This window comes from Myotis davidii, unplaced genomic scaffold (genome assembly GCF_000327345.1).
Source record: "Myotis davidii unplaced genomic scaffold, ASM32734v1 scaffold370, whole genome shotgun sequence".
NCBI classification, from domain to species: Eukaryota; Metazoa; Chordata; class Mammalia; order Chiroptera; family Vespertilionidae; genus Myotis; species Myotis davidii.
Window position 1 is genome coordinate 12,759,929 of NW_006288615.1, and position 6,766 is coordinate 12,766,694.

The following is a 6,766-nucleotide window of genomic DNA, read 5'->3' on the forward strand; positions in this document are numbered from 1 at the left end:
GTTGAGGATCAAATGCAGCCTGAAATTTGAATAGCCCCGGAAAGTTATGGGAAGGGTTTTCTAGACACTTCCACAGGTCCTGCGGAATGCCAAGCTCCCAAAGGTCATCCAGTGCTTCCTCCCCTGTGACAGCGAGCCTCTCTGACCTTTCCCCATCTATCAACCTTCGCTCTCCACATCACCCTGCTCTGGCACCTGACACTCAGGTGGAATGCCACTACCAGGCTGCTGCTGCCTATCCCTTCTAATTTCCAAATGAAATGGTTTGTAAAAGACAACAGCCACTAAATTATCAGAACTTCCACAAAGGAAAGGAATGCATAGTATTTACTTGATTCATTTATTAGGATACATATTTAACCCTGACTTCATGCCTAGAAGTTAATAAAAAGAGACTGACATAACACTTCCTCCTGTATACTTTGCTATTTTTTATTTAAAATTACCAATTCCTAATAAAGGGCTATGTCTGTTAACTTTGCATAAATGTGTATTACTGATAATTAAACTATTTTTATTTCCTTTTAGGAAAATTATTTTGCAGCATGATACCTCCGACTGTCACCAAGTTTTTCCTTTTTTTCAGTATAATTCATGTAACTCAGGCTTATTAAATTTATATATAAATTTATATCAGCAAATACTTCTTTTTCCCAAAGATATCACCTACCAACCATTAAGCTGCTACCTTGGCTTTCTCTGTTTTACTATTCCTTTTTTTTTTAGAAATTTATTTTATAAAGAAAGAGGAAGAGAAACACTGATTTGTTTTTTCACTTCTTTATGCATTCACTGGTTGCTTCGTGTATGTGCCCTGACTCAGAGATTGAACCAATAACCTTGGCATATCTAACCAAATGAGTTACCTGGCCAGAGTTGTCTCACTATTCTATACCTTAATATTCGGTACCATTTTGTGGGCTCTAGGAGGACAAAGGCACAATGAAACAATCACTTACGAAAGCAGGTGTTTAAGAGTATAATACCATAAAAAGTTATTCCAGGAAATGGTTACTTTAAGGGATGAATGGGGATACGCTCATCAATAAACGAAGAAAGGCAGAAGAGATCAATGATTCCCAGAATGGGCTCCCAAAACCAAGGCCACATTTTTGTTGTTGTTAATCTTCACCCGAGGATATTTTTCCATGTGAGAGACCGTCTGGTTGCCTCTCCACATGCCCTAACCACAAGCAAGGTACATGCCCTTGACCAGAATCGAACCAGGACCCTTCAGTCCACAGGCTGGCCCTCTATCCACTGAGCCAAACCAGCTAGGGTCCAAGGCCACCTTTGACATCGTACCAAAACTCAGGGGTAGCAGAGAATCTCAAGGCCGTGGCCCATAAAATAAGTTTTCTTTATTTTATCACTGTAAGCTGCATCTGATGGAGTTGGAGTAGCAATCAATACCATCTCCATTTCTGTGTTCTCCCAGCCTAGGCTTCTGCCACCACCTTCTTCGAGGTCTGTTCTGCATGAACGCGTATCACCACCCAGGTAGGTCCTAATCAATGTCCCTGGGGTCTCCCTCCCAGTAAAATCAGCTAGGTGGGGTCACAGTGGCAAGGGCAGGGCAATTACAGGGAACCAAGGTGTGCCAACCTGTCCCAAAGGGCAACAGCTTCCATTTTCCCTCCTCCTTGACCTTTAGCCTGTCAGGGAAGTAGTGAGGGTGAGTCTTTTTTTTTTAAATTGATTTCAGAGAGGAAGGGAGAGAGAGAGAGAGTTAGAAACATCAGAGATGTGAGAGAATCATCAATCCGCTGCCTCCTGCTTGCCCCCTACCAGGGATCAAGCCTGCAACCCAGAATCAAACTGTGACCTCCTGGTTCAAGGGTCAATGCTCAACCACTAAGCCACACCACTGGACAGTGAGGGTGAGTCTTTATGGCAACTACCATGGACCTAACATTGCAAAGGGATGCTGTGGGCTACAACTACTCAACATTCTTGAACAGTACAAGTGAGCCTCAAGAAATTTAAAAGCTACCTTGATTTGAATAGATAAGTTGGCATATTTAAAAATTCAAACAGTGGTAAAGGGTGTACGAAATAAGTGTCCTTCCCATCCCCACCCAACCACCCAGTTCTCTTCCCCAGAGGCAATCACTATTACCAGTTTCTTGGATCACCTTCCAGAGACAGTCTTAACAGTTACAAGCATAAGCACATATCTACAAACTCCTATTAAACCCCAAGGGCTGTACACTACCCTGCAACTTGACTTGTTTCCTTGTATCTTAGAGATCATTCCATATCAGCAAATACAGAATGACCTCATTCCTTTCAACAGCTACCTAGCTTTGTTTCTGCTCATAATTTATTTAAGTGATCTCATATTGATGGATATTTAGCTCTCTCTAAATCTTTTGTTTACAGACAATGCTGCAATGGATGTCTTTGTGCAAATTCATTTTGTGATGTACAAGTATATCTGTAGAACAACTTCTTAGGTTTCCTGAGATGAGAAGGTAGGTAAATTTTTAATTTTGGCAATATTTCCAAATTGCTACACAGATGCTGGACCATTTCACACCCCTACCAACAATGTGTGAGCTTGTCAGTTCCCCCCAAACCTTTTCACCATAAAGTAGTAACGAACATCAAGATCTTTGCCAATTTAATAGACTAGATCAGAGATTTTCAACCTTTTTGTTTCATGGCACACATACGCTAATTAGTAAATTTCTGTGGCACACCAAAAAAATAAATTTTTTGCCGATATGACAAAAAATAGGTATGAAAATCACTGAACTAAAGAATTTAAAATTAATTTCTCTTATCCTGAGTTGAGCATTTGTAGTTCCTTTTCTGTGAACTGTTTATTCATTGCCTTTGCCCCTTTTTCTATTAGATTACCAGTCATTTTTCTTATGGATACACAGGAACTCTTTGGATATTAAAGAGTTATTCTTTGTCTCTGACACAAGTTATAAATGGTTTTTTGCTGGTGTGGAGATATTTTATCTTCTGACTGTTATACATACTATCTTTTCTTTAATGGAGTTTAATTTATCACCCTTATCTTATGCGTTCTGTATTCTTTAAGATTTTTCAATGCTTTTTATTTAAAATGTAGAGAGATACCTCTTCTCTAATATCTGATCTCCATAAGCCTTCAGATTTATTTCCTCCGTTGGCACTTTTTTTTGGGGGGGGGGGGTAATATTCACCTGAGGATATTTTCTCCATTGATTTCAGAGAGAGTGGAAAGGAGGGAGAAAGGGGTAGAGAGAGAGAAAGAAACATCAATGTGAGAAAGACAGACTGACTGGCTGCCTCCTGCACATGCCCCAACTGGGGCTGGGGGTCGAACCTGGAACCCAGATATGTGCCCTTGACCCTTCAGTGTGAGGGCCAATGCTCTAACCATGGAGCGACACCAGCCAGGGCTGTTGGCACTTTTTGAAATGAGGCTGGAACTCAAGCTGGGATATAATATCCACCAACTTCCTGTCCTGACCTTCCTATTCCTTTATCCTGGTTTCTTGTGGATTTTGCTCTCTCCTTCTCCCTTGCTCTCCTCCTGGAGTTTCACGTGAACCCTAGTTTGGTTGGCCTACCTTGGAGATCACACTCTTTTTGTAGTTCTTCAATTTGAAGTTTACGGAAGTCAAAAAGAATTTCATTAATGTCTTTTCATAACATGCCATTCAAACTGTGCTATTTTTTCTATTCCAAGGAAATCATACAACAGAAATTGTGCAGATTGTTGCCTATGGTGCGAGAATATACGAAAACTTGTCTAGCTGCTCCAGATAAACAAAAAACAAAAATGGTATCTTTATTTAAAATAAAATCAGACTTTAGACCTTATCTCCAGAAATGGTGTTTTAACAAAACCTTTTTATTTTAATGTTCTTTTAGATACTTTATTCTTCAGACTTTTGTAGTTGATAACAGTTTGTTACTTGTAGCAACATTTTATTATGTATAAAAAATATCAAGGTAACTTCTTTAAATTTATGATAAAACTTAAGCACTGTTTAAAAGATATGAAGTAAAGCCACAGCTAGAAATTGAGGCCAGGTTTATTTTAGGTTTGATTTTTGAAAGAAAAAAAAAGATTCTAAAAATATAGTGCTGTTGTTCTCCATTCTCTTTCCACACTCTTTTCAAAAGGTAGATACATAGGTCTGTCTTAAGAGCTACAATGAGAATTGCCTTGATAAGATGCAAGATAAAAAAATAAGAGTTGATGTTCTATTTCTGACTCAACTCCTTCTACACTGATTTTCTCTCATATTAGTATATGGAAAAAGAATAACAAAGAAAAAGATAGAAAAATATATAGCACAAGGTCATTGAATTTTTATCTATTCTTTCCTTTTCTTTCCAGTGAGTTAAAGTCAAAGCTATGGTATCAAAATAGCAAACACCAAAAAATGTTAGATAGTCCTGGATATTAAGCTATTTGGGTTATCCTCCCTAGCTCTGCCTTTTGTCAGCTTACTATATAGATTTTGTGATACTGGCACTATCAGAAGGAATTCCCTTCTTAGTTGTCTTCAAATGGAGACTCTCATCTCCATCATCAACCTAACTAGGGGCCCTCCCTTGGATCTCTCTCCTCACTCCTGACCCCCCATATCCACCTGTTTCCTAGATGTTTTTTATTATTATTATTATTACTAGAGGCCCGATACATGAAATTTGTGCACTGGAGCGGGGTTGTCCCTCAGACCAGCCTGCACCCTCTCCAATCTGGGATCTCTCTCACAATCCGGAACTGCTGGCTCCCAACAGCTCCCCTGCCTGCCTGCCTGATTGCCCCTAACTGCTTCTGCCTGCCAGACTGATCACCCCCTAACTGCCTCCCCTGCCAGCCTGATCAATGCTTAACTGCTCCCTTGCCAGCCCAATAGCCCGATGTTTTTATGAACCCTCTGAGTGGTTCACTGTTGGACAATTTCATATGGCTTCCTCCACTTCTGTTCATATCATTTCCTCTGAGATGGCCTTCCTCTTTTCAGCAAGGCCTGCTTATCCTTCCTGCAGGTCTCCAGCATGAGCTCTTGGCAACTCATGCCTGTACACAGGGACTGCTTCCTCAGCCCTCAACTGTCTCCGTGTGGGTCTTTTGGTGCAGTAGCCTGTTCTGCCATATGAAGACTCTGTATTATCCTTATTTTCTTTTTCCTTAGAACTTTAAAATTATCACTGATCCATGCATGGCCCTCTTTAAAAAAAAAAGCATTAATGTCTTTATTTTTATTGATTTCAGAGAAGAAGGGAGAGAAATAGAAACATCAATGATGAGCATCTTTGATCAGTTGCCTTCTGCATGCTCCCACCAAGGACCGAGTGCCCTGACTGGGAATTAACCATGATCTCCTGGTTCATAGCTCAATGCTGAATCACCGAGCTACACTGGCTGGACTGACCCTCTTTTTAAAAAATACGATTACCTATGAACTTACCACCACACCTGAGAACTACATCATTACCAATAACTTACATGCACCTATGTGTTCTTCCCCATAATATCCTTTTGGTTTCCCCCCAAAGATAACTGTTACCCTAAGTTTAAAGTTCATCATTCTCTTCCTTTAAAAAAAAGTATATTTCAACACACATATAAATGCTTGATTGTATTTGATGATTTGTGTTTGCTTGTTTCCCTGGCTCATATAAATTAATACAATTGTGGGAAATACTAGTAATTTGTTAATATTTAGTAAGTTAAATATTCACACACCCTACAAATCAAAAATTCTATACCTATTTATATGGCCAAGAAAAACACTTGCACAAGTGCCCCAGAAACATGAATGATCCGAGGAGCACTCTGCAATATTTTTTAATGCAAAAAAAAAAAAAAAGGCAATTGGCAGAACAGGGAAATATTTGTTACAAACACATAATGTATTAATCTTAATGACACAATGTTGGAGGGAGGGAAATGTCGCAGATGTCAACAGAGAGTATAAGACCTTTTTCCCAAGATTAAAAACAGACTAAAAAAAGGTGGGGGGGTGTTATTATTATTACTTAAACATTGTAGTAAAAGAATGGGGAAAAAGATATATGTAACACTTTAATCAATAAAGAAAAAAAAAGAAAAAAATCCTTATTTTGAGAATTCAGGCATTGTCCTCCCAAACTAGACGACAAACTCTTGAGGGCAGGGACTTTTTTATTCTTATTTGTATCTCCACATGCCTAGACCAATGTCTTGAACAGATGGTGCTCAATAAGTAATTATCCCTTAATGATTACTGAATGATTTAAAATTTAAAATTTAAATCTTTTCCCTCATCCGTGTCATGAATAAAGTTGCATAAAACTTTTATTTACTTATACATTAACCTAGATCTATTTCTGCAATGGTAGTCCAGATATCCAACCACAAACACTTCATCCTGGAAGTACTTTACCTTTCTTCTTCAAGTAAAGCTAACATACAGTCAAAGCAATCTAGGGACAAGAAAACATACCCTGTAAAAGTCCAACCAAATCATATAACCAAGAGACAACTGATAAACCGTCATAATTTGAAACTGAGATATCCCAAAAGGAATACATCCACTGAATGTATAATTGAGTTATCTCATCAAAACTGAAAACATGATCAAAAACAGGGTTTTTAGACTTTCTAAAAGCAAAGATTTAATTTCAAAATATTTTGTTCCTAGTTTGAGAAAAAAATATTTTTACGGGAAAACATGAAATTTGGGTTAAAAGAATAATATGAATAATATTCCACCAATCAGGGCCTTCCTTATAACCCAATGAGAGCTGTGCATATTCTCTGTAGGTGATT